General features: G+C 37.4%; 1 pseudogene; it reads left to right on the top strand.

Annotated features, from left to right (window-relative positions):
• The first annotated feature begins 8,872 nt into the window (after positions 1–8,872).
• Positions 8,873–15,277, top strand: LOC106749943 (annotated as a pseudogene).
• Positions 15,278–15,595: the final 318 nt, after the last annotated feature.

Below are 15,595 nucleotides of genomic sequence, written 5' to 3'. Positions count from 1 at the left end.
CAGGTCTGGGGAATACGGTGGTTGCGGCATCATTAGTGTATTGTTTTTGGCCAAAAATTTGCGCACAAGCAACGATGTGTGAGCAGGGTCGTTGGTACGAATTTCGCGGCGACCCGTCTCATGCCAAAATCATTAGTAAAAATCGAATGGCACTAGCCAATCGATATGTTTAGGTCCTCAGCAACTTCTCTAACGGTGATTCGACGATTGGCCAATACTATTTTCTTCACTTCATCAATGTTTTCGTCTGTTGTTAACGTGCTCGGGCGTCCGGCACGCTCTTCGTCGTTCAAATCTTCTCGGCGCTCTGAAAACATTTTGTACCACCGATAAACGTTGCTTCGGTCTAAGGTAGCTTCACCATATGCCACAGTCAATATTCGGAATGCGTCCGCGCATTTAATTTTGTTTTTCACACAAAATTTCATACAGATTCTTTGATCCATTTTTTGGAATAGGCAAAATCGAAGACGAGCCAAAACACGTCCAAGCAAAACAGCTGTCAAAGATAAACTGAATATTCAAAATGGCCGAACATGTCGGCACAAGTGAGGGACATAAGTACCAATATAACGCCACAAAAAAATCGAAAATCGAATATACGTAACCCGCGGAAATTCAAAATTCGCGATACTTTTTGAACAGACCTCGTATGTTATGAGGTTATTTTCTTATATTTCATGTATATCCACTGCATCGTCGTAACAATTTTAACCTAATTTTTTTCTTTAATTTCCATTATGTATGCAAATATCTCTATTTGTATATTTTTTTTAAACAAATGCAAGCGTTTAATTGTAAATATATTTTTTTTTCAAATAGTTCTCCGGAAAGACTCCATCGATTGTTTTTACTCCACGTAGTTTTTATTCCAATCTTGTTTTAGACTCCACGTAGTTTTTATTCCAATCTTTTCCTAGTTGTGCAAGTGGTGCCTTGATTTTTCTAAATTTATAATAAGAATTATATAAGGAAATTTTGATATATAAAATAAAAAAGAGTATATTGGGTCTATGCAAAATTTCGTAGCGAAATTCCGGCAGATGTCGTTCGCAGTTGTTTTTCCGCTCGCACATATGTCAAAAATGTGAAGTGTCGTACATTAAGTGAAAGCTGAAATTTGTGCCGACATTTTAAAAAAGTATTTATTGAGATCCGTGACGTTTACGAAGTATAATTATATTTTGAACATGGAAGGAAAAAACGTGTATATTCGGAGCATTTTGCTTTTTTATTTCCGAAAAGGCAAGAATGCGTGGCAAACTCACAAAAAGATATGTGCCGTGTACGGAAAGAATACCATAAGCGAAAGTGTATGTCAGAAGTGGTTTGCGAAATTTCGTTGCGGATTTTGAATCTCCAAGATGTTCCTCGCTCTGTTTGGCCTTTCACTACTAATGTCAATCAAATCAAGGCTTTAATCGACTCCGGAATTTGACGACTACAGAGATGGGACATAACCTCAACATTGACCAATCAACTGTTTCGAGACATTTACGGAAGCATGGAATGGTAAACAAGCTTGATGTTTGGGTGCCGCACGAACTGAGCGAAAAGAATGTAATGGACTAAATTTCAGCTTACAATTCGCCGCTCAAACGCCATCAAAACGAACTATTTTTCAGGCAGATTATCACTGGCGATAAAAAATGGAAAAGTGTCTACAATAATGTTAGTCGATAAGGATCATGGTCGAAACATGAAGAGGCTGCTCAGATGGCAGTAAAGGCAGGATTACATCCGAAAAAAGTCATGTTCAGTATCTGGTAGGATTGGAAAATTGTCTATTATGAACTGCTACCACCCAACAAAACGATTGATTCGACCAAGTACTGCTCACAACTAATTACATTAAAGTGAGCAATCAATCAGAAGCGGCCCGAATTGACAAACAGAAAAGGCGTTGTGTTCCACCAGAACAACGCAAGACCACACGTTTCTCTGATGACTCGGCAAAAGTTACTGCGGATTGTGTGGGATGTTTCGGTGCGCCCACCGTATAGTGCGGACCTCGCACCATCAGATTATCACTTGTTCCAGGCGCTACAGAACAATTTGAATAATAAAACCTTCAGACTGGACGTCCTCAAAAACTACTTGGATGACTTCTTGCCCAAAAATCTCAGAACTTATATGAAAGTGGGATAATGAAGCTCGTGGAAAGATGGCAGAAAGTCATTGAACAGAATGGAACATATTTAGTTAATTAAAATCGCTATTTTTGCGAAATATTTTGCGTTTAATAATTACTTGATTTTCGCTTCGGAATTATGCAAAGACCTAATAAAATTATTTTGAAACCCCATTTTTCCGGCTTTGACTTGGAAAATGTTCTTCAAAATCTTTATGTTTATTTTTATATTTTGCAATCCATAATACCATAGATGAAATGAATGTTTTCTATACCTGAAGCACTCATGCAACCCCAAAGATGCACAGAACCACCTCCGTGTTTTACAGTGTATATGAAATTTTACGGCTGAAGATCGGTATTTTCTGACGTTACACTTTTTGATCCCGTCCGATCCAAACAGATTGAAATTGCTTTCATCTGTGAAAATGACTTTATTTCAAAATTCTGCGGGTCTTGTTCGATACTCACTAGTGAATTCTAAATGCTTCTTGCGTTTGATTTCATTAATCCAGCACTTTTTTGTCTACTCGTCCATGGTATCTCTCTTTATATAATAGATGTCTCACTGTATTTTCAGAGAAGTTGACTTGTCTCTTCATCTATTCCGCAGCTATCATGGGGGCACTAATTTTCGGGTCTCTTTGAATTTGGCGTATGATAAATCGCCTGTCATTGTCCGACAAGACTGACGGGCGCCTGATTCTTGCACTTTTTTTTTATAGTTTTAGTCTTGCCAAAGCTGTCAATAATATTTTGTTCTGTCGAACGCGGTCTCCCAATCAGTTTTGATATGTGATTTAATGACTTGCATTGATTACGCAGCCTAATGATAACACAGGCCGACAAAATGAGACCGACCTCCTTACCCAGAAACCAGACTATACTTTCCCGAAGGTTTTCGGTGCACTGAGTTCAAATCTGGCCGCAGAATTGCTCTATCACATAAGGATTTTGAGATATTCTAACCTAAAAGTGCAAAAAATGCCGTTTTTGCCCACTTTTGCGGTTATGTATGCAAGCCAGAGTAATTTTTCTCAAAAAAGTACAAAAAAGGTATTAAAGTACAAGTCTTCCTCTTTCAAATGGCGTTGAGTTTGCTTAAATATCTTTTTGCTTCGCTGAGATATTACAATTTTAAATTTACGAATTTTCAAATTTTCCTATATCTTGAAAATCATGAAAGTAACATAGCGGCCATGTGTACTATCCGCAGCACTTTCTGTTCATGGATTCAACGAGGTTATTTTTATGTATTTTGACCCGCTGAATCCGAAATTCGAGATTCATAATTATGAATTTTCCGGATGTTAGTGACGTTTCCTAGCCTTCCAATCTCGAATTTCAGATTCAGCGGATCAAAATACATAAAAATAACCTTGTTGAATCCATGAACAGAAAGTGCTGCGGATAGTACACTGGCCGCTATGTTACTTTCATGATTTTCAAGATATAGGAAAATTTGAAAATTCGTAAATTTAAAATTGTAATATCTCAGCGAAGCAAAAAGATATTTAAGCAAACTCAACGCCATTTGAAAGAGGAAGACTTGTACTTTAATACCTTTTTTGTACTTTTTTGAGAAAAATTACTCTGGCTTGCATACATAACCGCAAAAGTGGGCAAAAACGGCATTTTTTGCACTTTTAAGTTAGAATATCTCAAAATCCTTATGTGATAGAGCAATTCTGCGGCCAGATTTGAACTCAGTGCACCGAAAACCTTCGGGAAAGTATAGTCTGATTTCTGGGTAAAATTTTGTCGACCTGTGTAATTTGTCTTTCCTCCGCGGTAGTTTCTCTTCTTGTTCAACTCATTTTCAACAAATAGAGAACCACGATTGTGGAATTTTGCGTTAATATATTGGAAGTACAAATTAGTTCGGTCCGTTTTCAAAAGCTCTAGCTGTTATGAATGTTTCATAGTGACAACTGATTTCGGTGATTTCAGAGAGGTTAGACATCTGTCAATAATATTCAGTTTATATCGCTTTGAGTTTTATACAAAACTCCTGTTTTTTACTGTTTACAATATGTCAAATTTTGTGTTAACTAAGCAGCATTTGCGGGAGGTTTTAATTTTCTACTTTAATTGCAAGAAAAGTGCAGCTGAAGCGCATCGAAGAATGCTTGTAGAAGTTTATGGTGACAATGCTCCAACTGATAAATCATGTAGGGAATGGTTTCGACGTTTCAAGAATGGTGATTTCAGGATTGAAGACAAGCCTAGTTCTAGACAGCCAAAAAAAGTTGAAGACAAAGAATTGGAGGTATTACTCGACGAAGATCTGAGTCAAACGCAAGAGGAGCTTGCAGAATCATTTGGAGTTAGCACTTGAGCTGTGCATTACGAGAAGAACGGCCGGAACACAAGCAAAGACATGACATATTCTTCTACATGATAACGCTCGGCCTCATGTCGCAAAAGTCGTAAAAAATTATTTGGAAACGTTCAAGTGGGATATTTTACCGCACCCGCCGTATTCGCCGGACATTGCCCCTTCTGATTACTGGTTGTTCCGACGGATGCAGCACGATTTGGCAGGTCACCGGTTCACTTCTTTCACAGAAATAAAAAATTGGCTCCTAACTATGGTCGCCCCAAAAGACGAGACATTTTTTCAAGATGGAATTCGGAAATTGCCTGAGAGGTGGAAAAAAGTAGTAGCCAGCGATGGACAATACTTTGATTAATCAGTTCATTAATTTTTTTCTGAAATAAATGCATTTTTGACCACAAAAAACGGACCGAACTAATTTGTACTTCCAATATAAAAAATAAGTTAATCCAAGCAAAGCCGAAATGTAAACAAGCACATGGAACGAAGTATGTGTTCCTTATCTAAGTTAAGTTTTTGTTATAGATATCATAGATATACGAACACTTTCTGCGTGTTATTTCATCACCATATTTCCTTATTTTACGTTATTGAATATGACATTTTATAATTTATAAGTTTTATTTCTGGTATATTATTAGAAAAAACAGACTCTATCATATGTAAAAACAATTATTTGTTTACAACTCATTATCATACAGAAATAAACTATTTCCTATAAACATTCTTAGTGTATGAAAACTTTTTGGATTCACTGTAGATTATGGTTGAGATTTATATCATCCTACTTGAAGTAGCACGACGTGCATCATCAGCAGAAACTTTAATATCATACATTTTCTCATTTTATGGATTGTATAATGTTATTTGTTTCACTTTTTATTAAAACTTTGACAAAGGAATACACCTAACATTTGCAGTATATATGTGTGTTTAATAACATCAATATGGCCGTCTGATGATGTCACGCTCACGCTGACTCACTTTCTTAATGGCTTCTGCCCATAGGACATGGCAACACATGCTATGTGGCGGAAATTCGTGCGGTCAACAATGCAACAATCAACATGTCATTTTTCGATAAGAACTAGAAGTTTATTGCCTATCGCGTGAACCTTCGCCGCGCGGCGAGCGTTATTACGTTCTAAGGACAAAAGCCATAATAAACTGTTAATAATATATATAGATAAATAAATATATATAGATAAATAAATAGCAAACGATATATGAAAAAGTTATACGTGTCTCTTTTGTATTTTTTTTTACACAGAATCGATTGGTGTAATCAGTTTTCTCTTACAATCAATATTTAATATTTTTATTATAACAAATTTTTGCAAATTTGACTTTTGTATTAGGTGTACAACTTTGCTCTCGCCGTTTTTTTTTTTAATTAGAGGCTTTATTGTAAAAAAATAGAGATAAAGTTATGACTCAAGGTATTGAGTCCATCACTGGCCACTATTTTCTCCCATCTTTTGGGCATGCACGAATCCCGCGTCGAAAAAACTGGTCATCTTTTGAGGTAATCCACGAATCTATTCATTTTCCGACTTCTTCATAAGACTGGAAGTGTTGGTCAGCCAGGCCGTGTGCCATTGATCGGAACAAGTGATAATCCGAAGGTGCAACGTTTGGAGAATACGGCGGGTGAGGTAGGACTTCCCATTTCAACGTTTCCAAGTATGTCTTGACCACTTTTGCAACATGGGGTCGAGCATTGTCATGCTGCAAAATCACTTTCTCGTGTCTCTCGGCGTATTGCGGCCGCTTGTCTTTCAATGCTCGGTTCAAACGCATCAATTGAGTTCGATACCGATCGCCTGTGATTGTTTCAGTTGGTTTTAATAGCTCGTAATATACTACGCCGAGCTGATCCCACCAAATACAGAGCATTACCTTGGAGCCATGAATGTTCGGTTTGGCCGTCGATGTGGAAGCATGGCCGAGAACTCTCCATGATTTTCTGCGCTTGGGGTTATTGTAATGAACCCATTTTTCATCTCCAGTCACAATGCGATGCAGAAATCCTTTTCGTCTTTGCCTTTCAAGCAGCTGTTCACAAGCAAACAAACGCCGTTCAACATCTCTTGGCTTCAACTCGTACGGCACCCAATACTCTTGCTTTTGAATCATTCCGATGACTTTGAGGCGCTTCGAAATGGCTTGTTGAGTCACTTCCAATGATTGTGCCAGTTCTTTCTGAGTTTGACACGAGTCTTCATCAAGTAATGCCTCCAATTCAGCATCTTCAAAAATCTTTCCTCTTCCACCGCTATGCCGGTTTTCGACGTGAAAATCACCGTTCGTGAAGCGTTGAAACCACTCACGACACGTTCTTTCACTAATAGCGATGTCACCATAGGTATTTGAGAGCATTTGATAAGTCTCAGCCGCAGATTTCTTCATACTGAAACAGAAAAGTAAAACCTCCCGCAAATGACGAGAATTCGGCTCGTAAACTGACATCTTCAATCGACGATAACTTTATGGTACAGATACAAATCGACTAATGTAACTATTAGGTTATGTTGACAGATGCCCAAGTTGATTGTATGACGTATATGATCTATTTACTTTGACCACTAAGTTCCACTAAAGCCATCTATAAGGAAACGGCGGGAGCAAAGTTGTTCACCTAATAATATGTTTTTAGTCCTGAAATAGTTTTTCACGCCTTAAAAATATTTTCAATTATTATTTATTGTAAACCTTATTGGGTAACCACGGGCTTTAATGAGTTAAACTTATCATACATGATTTGATTTTATTTATGCGATAAAACAATTGGTACTGCAATGTAATTGAAATAAAAAAATTACAGTTCTCCTGTATACGAATACATACAATTGATGAGTTTTGAACAATAAATATTTTGCCTTCATAATTCTACAATTAAATGTAATACATTAAAATGTAGGTGTAATACATTAGATAATAAAATATTAATAAATTTCGAATATTTTCGAAAAATATTTATATTTGATATTGAAATACATTTGTGACAACAAAAGATATATAATATTATATCATAAGAATATTGTCAGGACCGTTAAAATTACTCTCTGCCGTCCTATCTTCGAAGTTAAAGCTCTTGGTCCCTCGTTGCACCTATCTCTGTTTGCTGACGTCAAAAGCGAGAAAACACATGTCAAGAATTTTCGCTCTATACGTTCAAATAAAAGAAATATATTCACAAAATGACATTTGGGATTGAGATTCAGTACTCTTGTAAAATTATCCGCACATTTTTGTTTTACTCAAACAAATAATATGAATAATCGTAAAATTAACATTGACATAATTATTAGGATAAAGTATAATATAAATGGTTCCGTGTCAAATTAATTTTGCGGTTGTTTATTAATTGTTCGAGTAAGAAGAAAGTGCATGGACAAATTTACAAGTGCACTGAATCGATCATAAATCATTGTGTGAATATATCTTTTTATTTAAACGCAAGAATCTTTGACATACGTTTTCTCGCTTTTGACGTCATCAAACAAAGATAGTTGCAGTTGGGACCAGGAACCTTAAGCAATACTGACTAGAGTTGGGCGATACAATATTCATATATAGCGAAATAAAGGTTTCTATCAAAAAATAAGATTTTTCTCCACAATTTCCTATTTTCCTATATATCGATACTGTATCGCCTAACTCTAACGCCGACAATGGTTATTAGTTAGATAAACAACCACTTGGCCGAACGCTCGCACTACTCGGAATCGAATCCATACAGAATAACGTGTATTTACTCAAATCTTTTTTGAACATCATAAAAAAAGTTTTATATGTTGACGTATTTTGGATATCTTAAAGACGTTCAATTTGAAAAATTTTTTAGCTATCATTTCTGTAATATCTTTCTGCTCTCACAAAACGGCGTATTAGATAACATTCTGACATCTTTATATAATATTTCAGAAATATCTTTAAGTCATTAATGTTACGTCCTGGAAGAGAACGCAACGACCGCACTCGCAAACGCGAGTCCCGAACGTACCTGTATACCGGCGATACAGGTCAGAGACCAGAAGGGTCCCTTTACTCCGACGTGAGCGTACGCAGGGTGGTCCTATTTTAGGGTACTGAAACCCTTTACCTGGGATGGGACCGCGAGTGGAATAATTGGGAAAAGGGTGGTAAGTGCGCGATGGTGAGAAAATAGAATGGAAGATTAAACTAACAACCTTAATATTAATTAACAAAAGGCGAATTTTACAATGTTTGACAAGATGAAATTACAGTTTGAGGTGACGCACGGCGAGGTATTACAAAATTAATTGTGTGTGGTGACGGTGTGTGATGACAAGTTAAGTGTGTAGCGGGGGTATCTTGAGGTGAGGGCAAAGAGTTAGGGGTACATGGTTCGGAAAGAGGAACAGTAGAATCGGATGGGGATGGAGATGAGTCTGGGGTTAGTGGGTCGGGTGTCGGGAAACGCGACGGTTGGTTGAGGTAACCCGGTGGGGAAACTGGAGGTGAAGTCCAGTAGTGCGGCGAAGGATAATAATCGCGACAGGGTGTCTCGCCAGAAGGGTTTGGTGGGAAATAGTTGGGATCAGACGAATAAGAAGGGGCGAGAGGGAAACGGGGAGGTGTCGACGAGGTATTCCGTCTGAAGGGCTTGGTAGGGGGGTACTTTCGGCTGGGGATAAGAGTTCAGAAAAGGCTCTGAGTTGTGCTGCTAGCGTGTCGTCGCTAGCTTCAAGCAAGTCTTGGTGTGCTAATGCGAGGGATTCGAGCCTATCCTCTCCACGTAGGGTGCTCACTATGATACGGCGGGGTATTAATAATGAAGAAACCTAAGCTAATGAGGACGAGTATAAATGTTGCTGAATACTTACTCGTTGATTCGTGATGTGTAAATATTTTTTGGATCTCGGGAGCCTGGCTGTCGTCTCGTACCTCGGGTCGTCTGAGTGGTAGTTGCACTTGTGACGGTTAACTTGATGTATTGCGCGATTCTGATACTCGAACTCATTATCAGAATATTGAAAATGTATATATTTAGAAAGATCCCGAGTTATTGGGTGAGTGCAAAAGTTCGTGCGGAGGTGCAATAGATAGCGTTAGAAGCGGCGTACNCCGTAAGACATATCGTTGGAAAGGTGACGTGTGCAGCGTTCATTTCAAACAAAAGAATTTGTGTAGATACGAACTGCTTCGAGAAAGATTACTTTCAAAATGAGTGTCGAAAAGGTGCATTTACGGCATGTTATGCTTTACGAGTTTCGGAAAGGAATAAACGTTGCAGCAGCCGTAAAAAACATTCAAGAGATTTATCAAGATCAAGCACCAGCTAAACGAAGATTTACAGAGCATTTAGATATTTTATTCGACAGCATCGTGGAAAAGCAACATTTCATCAGTAAGTTTGGATGAATTTATCTAATAATGAAATGTTGCTTTCCACAATGCTGACGAATAAAATATCTAAATGCTCTGACAACTATGTAATCTTTAACAAAATATTATTATCATCATATATAAAACAAATGTTAATTGAATGTTTAATTGAATTTATCTGACAATAAACAAATTAAACACGTTTTAGCCGAAGAACACAACATTTTTAGCTAAAAGAACCAAATTTGATTTATAAGAACAAGAAATCCTATTTCCTTCAACCAAAACATGTATGGTTATTTTTTGTCCGAAAAAATTCAAACTTTTAGTATTAAAATAACATTCCGTTTCGTGTTATTGAAAATTATTATATTATTGAAAATTATTAGCATTATTAATGTATAATTATTTTGTACGCTTTTAAAAAATCTGTCTATACTGAGAGGAGAAAATGATAATGATTAATATTACCAAAATTATAATTACTTTTGTCAGCCATACCTTCTCTTTTGTTATTCTAACAAAAAAAATAGTAGTTATAATATACGATTATTATTACTATCATTACGGTAAAGCTATTACAGAAGCAATCATAGTTTTCTTAATTATAATAAAGCTATTACAGAACCAATCATCAGTTTTTCTAATTATAAATCTTTCATATGTAATTATAGTTACAAATATCAAATTTATTTTCAATATAGGGCGAGAATAAATATATCTATCTATCTATCACTATTTACCTAAAAATTAATGTACGAAGTATTAATATAAAAGTCCGTTTCAATAATTCAATTATTAGCTTAAATAATATTGCTACTGAATCACGATTTATTCCAATTACATGCTCTACTAAAAATCCTATTGACTTAACAGCATTTCTTTCTTTATATTTATTCATCTATCTCTTTTCCTCTCTTACGACGTGTATCGTTTGGACAAAAGACCATCTGAACAATCGATTCTGAACAAGGAGAGAGCCACATATGCCCTGAAGATATTGAACTACATACGAGGACAGTTCGATAAGTACTTAGCCTACAAAAGGAAAACGAAAATTTTGGAAAAGTGGCGATTTATTTCTCAACATAGTCTCCTTTTAACTCGATACACTTGACCCAGCGATGCTCCAACTTTTTTAAGGGGGAAGTCTATTGTAAAATTTTCAAAAAATCAATTTTTTGTTTATTGGCTTAAAAAATACTTTGAACCCTCTAAAATAAGGTACATTAGGTGTTATAGCCGGCTAAATTTTTCTTCATTGAAATTTCGACTTTTTACCGAAGCACTCCGAAACGCGTACCTGCGGCAAATTCCTATCTGTTCGGCGGGTACAGCGTAGTGACTTGCAATTCAATTTCTAACATTTCTAATACTCCAAGTCAATCAACAGATGTCACTAGGTATATTTTATAGTCAGTTAGAAGCGATTTCAACAAATGATCTGATCGTTAGCTCCGAAACAAACATTCAGCGGCGCAAAAACCGTCGATATTGCGTCGTATTGTGCTGCGAGCATTTTCAATGAAGGCTACTCCAGTATCCTCAAAATGATGGACGTTATGAACATCGAAATTGGACCAAACGCCTTCAATTTATGCAACACCGTGGACGAGCGCAGAATATCACGAGCAAACAAATGGCCGTTCGACGCTTCAAAAGAAGGGAGAATCGAAAGAAGAACGGCGCGATCGGCACTCGAAGAGGATTTCCTTGAAGAAGAAGGTGTACTATATGAAGCAGTAATGGGATTAATGGTAAGAAGCTTAAAAATGATTTTTTCATTGAAAAAACTAATGCCGAAACTTTAAACGCGTTTTTCTCGAAACTAAGTTTTTCAATATGGTGTACACGATATCTCGAGTTTTAATGAATAAATCGACTTGAAATTTTAACCACATATTCTCTGGAATAGTGTCTCTCGTCTGGCGGAGCATTTTTTTGATATCGTTTTTTTGTAATTTGTAATTGTTATAAACAATAATAACATCAAATTTGGGCAAAAAAATAGAAAAAAATTTCAAGAATTTTGTTTTCGGCGCCAAAATTTTTTATCGACAAAATCCTCCGTCAGACGAGAGTCAATACTATGTAGATGATAACCATATTTTGTTTTTTGTTTCAGATCACCCAGACGTGAGATTTCATGTACACCGTTTGGGCACCTAAAAAAAGCGGACCTGCACTTGAAGGAGTGCCACGACGGCAATTTTGAATATTTCGACTTGAAAATTTTTTTACAAATACTTGAATATATAATAAAGATGACGGTTTAATTTAATTTAATGTACGAGTCAAATTTTGTTAGAAAAAAAATTCGGAAAATCGGCCTGTTTTTTCCCTTGTCACAGTAGATTTCCCCCTTAACCCATCTGAAAAATACGTTTTCTCGAAGTCTGCAAAGGCCTCCGTGGCGGCGATGACCTCCTCATTCGACTCAAATTTCTGCCCGGCGAGTGATTTTTTCAAGTTTGGAAACAAAAAAAAGTCGCACGGGACCAAATTTGGAGAATACAGTGGATGGGGCAGCAGTTCATAGTCCAATTCGCCTAATTTGGCCGAATGAGGAGGTCATCGCCGCCACGGAGGCCTACTTTGCAGACTTCGAGAAAACGTATTTTTCAGATGGGTTAAAGAAGTTGGAGCATCGCTGGGTCAAGTGTATCGAGCTAAAAGGAGACTATGTTGAGAAATAAATCGCCACTTTTCCAAAATTTTCGTTTTTCTTTTGTAGGCTAAGTACTTATCGGACCGCCCTCATACGTCAAATGCAGAACAGAGCTGCGAACTTATACCGTTTGCGGCTCATCAACGGCTTCCTGCACTTGTACGCTGGTCGGGTAAGGACATGTAAGATCAAGAATTCAAAGAATCGCGAAACGGGTACACGCCAATGTCAAAACATTCAATGTTGCGTTGGGATGAAATTTAAGCGTGTATTATGTTTCACGTTGCGCTTTTGTGGGAAGCCGTAACTGTTGGCATAAAGATGGCTATAGATAAAGGGGGATACCCATATCACGGCATACATGTGTCACGGTTTTACAGTTGCGTTCGATATACCTGCTCGCACGATTTTCGCAGAATATATGGATCGCAAAACCGGCGCTTCCAAGTGCAAGGGTGATTCCATACATATGTATGCGCCACGCTTTTACGGCGGTGACGGCATCGTTGGTGGACAAGTAGATCACTGCATGACCGGATGCGTTAGGATTTCAAACGAATTTTTGCGACATTAGGTACCGATTGGTACTGGTATCGCGTTGGCCCACAAATATAACAGCAGAGGTGCCGTGTCCCTCACGTTGTACGGAGATGGCGATGCATCACAGAGTCAGCTCTTGGAGGCCTGGAACATGGCGAAATTGTGGAATCTGCCAGTGGTTTACATATACAATAACAACAAATATGGCATAGGTACAGCCGTGCATCGGCATTCTGCCAACATGCAGCTTTATACACGTGGAGATCTCATACCGGGAATAAAAGTAAAATATCGCCTTTCAAAAAAAATATATATATATCAAAATTGGAGAAGTTACTTTTGAAAAGTAACTCGTTATCGTTACTTGTTATTCACAGAGAAAAAATGTGTTAAATTTTCAGACAATGAATAAATTAAACGCGAGTTGACTTGTCTTTGCTAAAACTACTGAGGAAATTATAAGTATTTCTAGTATACTTATCATTTTACTTGATGCGTACTTCATGCGGTCTATCGATATCATGTTGAGAACTTGTAGTGTACGGTAATAACCACGTGTATTGAATTAATATCCCAAATGCATTTTGATTAAAGATAACAGAATTTTTTGTTCTAATGAGCCAAATTTGGTTTTTTTAATAAAAAATAGAAAGTAAAAAATTACAACGTTACAAAAATGTTATAAAAATGACAATCGTTACTGAAAAATGTTATAACGATAACGGCGTTATTGGTAATGTATTACTTCTCCACCCTTATATGTGAACTCATAATAAAAGGAATAAAAGAATAATAAAACAATAGTCGCACTAATTATTATCTTATTATATGTATGCTTTTATTGTTACCCTTAGAATTACGCAGTACCAATCCACCTGACTCCATCTTACATCTCTTTCCGTTTCTCATACTTATCCCTACCTTATATCTAATTTACCTCTAATTCATCTCTAACTTACTAACTAACTTATATTTATTGCTGGCACTCGTCGACCCAACCTTTGTTGACTCAACGTGTCCCAGCATTCCTCGCACCCCCTCCCTCCTCTTGGACTTCTGTTTTCTCTTATTTTCCTCAACCCCCTTCCCCCTCTCCTCTATTCTATTTCTCTCCTCCTCCAACTTCCTCATCCAATCCTCTCTCTATGTCCCTTACCTCCCAATATCCTTCCGCTCTCTCTTTCTGTCAACTCCCTCCCCCTCCCTCTTTCCATTCCCTACATCTCTCCCACACATGCTTCCATGTTTCTTCCTCATTCCCACATATCCTGCATACCCTTTCCTCTTCTTCCTCCCAATATCTTCGACTTCTCGCCTTATGTTCCATTCTAAACTTCAATACTCTCTTCCATCTACTTTCCTCTTACCCTTTCTCCATATACTATGGTATTCCCTCCCCTTTCATTCTTCCATACCACTTGTAACTTGATTCTCTTATTCACTCTCCTCTCTCTCTCCCCTTTCTATCTCCCTTTCCCTTCTCACCATTTCCTCCACCCTCTTCCTCCTTCCGCCAAACGTTTTTTCCTCCTCCATTCCTATCCTTTCAAAAACCCTCTCCTCTCTTCTTCCCATTTCGTCTCCGCCCCCCCCCCCCTTTCCTCCTTCTCTCCTTCCTCTTTATCACGCAATTCCTCGCCCAACTATTCCCCTTTCTTTCCTTCAACCTTCTCTCATATTTCAGTGCTCTCAATCCTGCCCTACCCCTTAATTTCTCAAGAGAGGAGATAGATAGGTAGATAGATAGAGAAAAAAAAAATATATATATATAACACATCGGCTGATAAGTTCCCGGTCTGACACACAGATGGCGTTGCAATTGCTGAACCGATGCTTGTTTTAGTAAATACTAACCTTTAGACGGTAGCAGAAAAAATTTCATGACGATTCGCCCTGTGGATAAAAAGTTAGAGTGGTTTCAGTTGAACGACTTTGTTGATAAACAAAAAAATGGATAAACAAGAATTTCGTGTTTTGATAAAACATTGTTATTTGATGGGAAAAAACACCGTTCAAACAAAAGCTTGGCTTGATAAGCGTTATCCGGACTCTGCACCAGGTAAATCAACCATTATTGATTGGTTGGTTGAAACATGGTCGTACGGACATCAGTGATGCACCACGCTCTGGTCGCCCAAAAAAAGTGGTTACTCCGGAAAACATCAAAAAAGTCCACAAAATCGTTTTGAGGAACCGTAAAGTGAAGTTGCTGGAGATAGCTGAGACTCTGAATATATCCAAAGAACGTGTAGGTTTTATTTTGAATAAACATTTGTCTATGAAAAAGCTATTGTCAAAGTGGGTGCACGCGTGTTGACTTTTGACCAAAAACAACAACGAGTCGATGATTCTGANGTGGTTACTCCGGAAAACATCAAAAAAGTCCACAAAATCGTTTTGAGGAACCGTAAAGTGAAGTTGCTGGAGATAGCTGAGACTCTGAATATATCCAAAGAACGTGTAGGTTTTATTTTGAATAAACATTTGTCTATGAAAAAGCTATTGTCAAAGTGGGTGCACGCGTGTTGACTTTTGACCAAAAACAACAACGAGTCGATGATTCTGA

Source organism: Dinoponera quadriceps, unplaced genomic scaffold, assembly GCF_001313825.1.
Source record: "Dinoponera quadriceps isolate SergipeBrazil2010 unplaced genomic scaffold, ASM131382v1 scaffold4710, whole genome shotgun sequence".
In the NCBI taxonomy this organism is placed as follows: Eukaryota; Metazoa; Arthropoda; class Insecta; order Hymenoptera; family Formicidae; genus Dinoponera; species Dinoponera quadriceps.
Note: the sequence above shows the minus strand (reverse complement) of the source record. Positions and strands in the feature narration are given on the sequence as shown.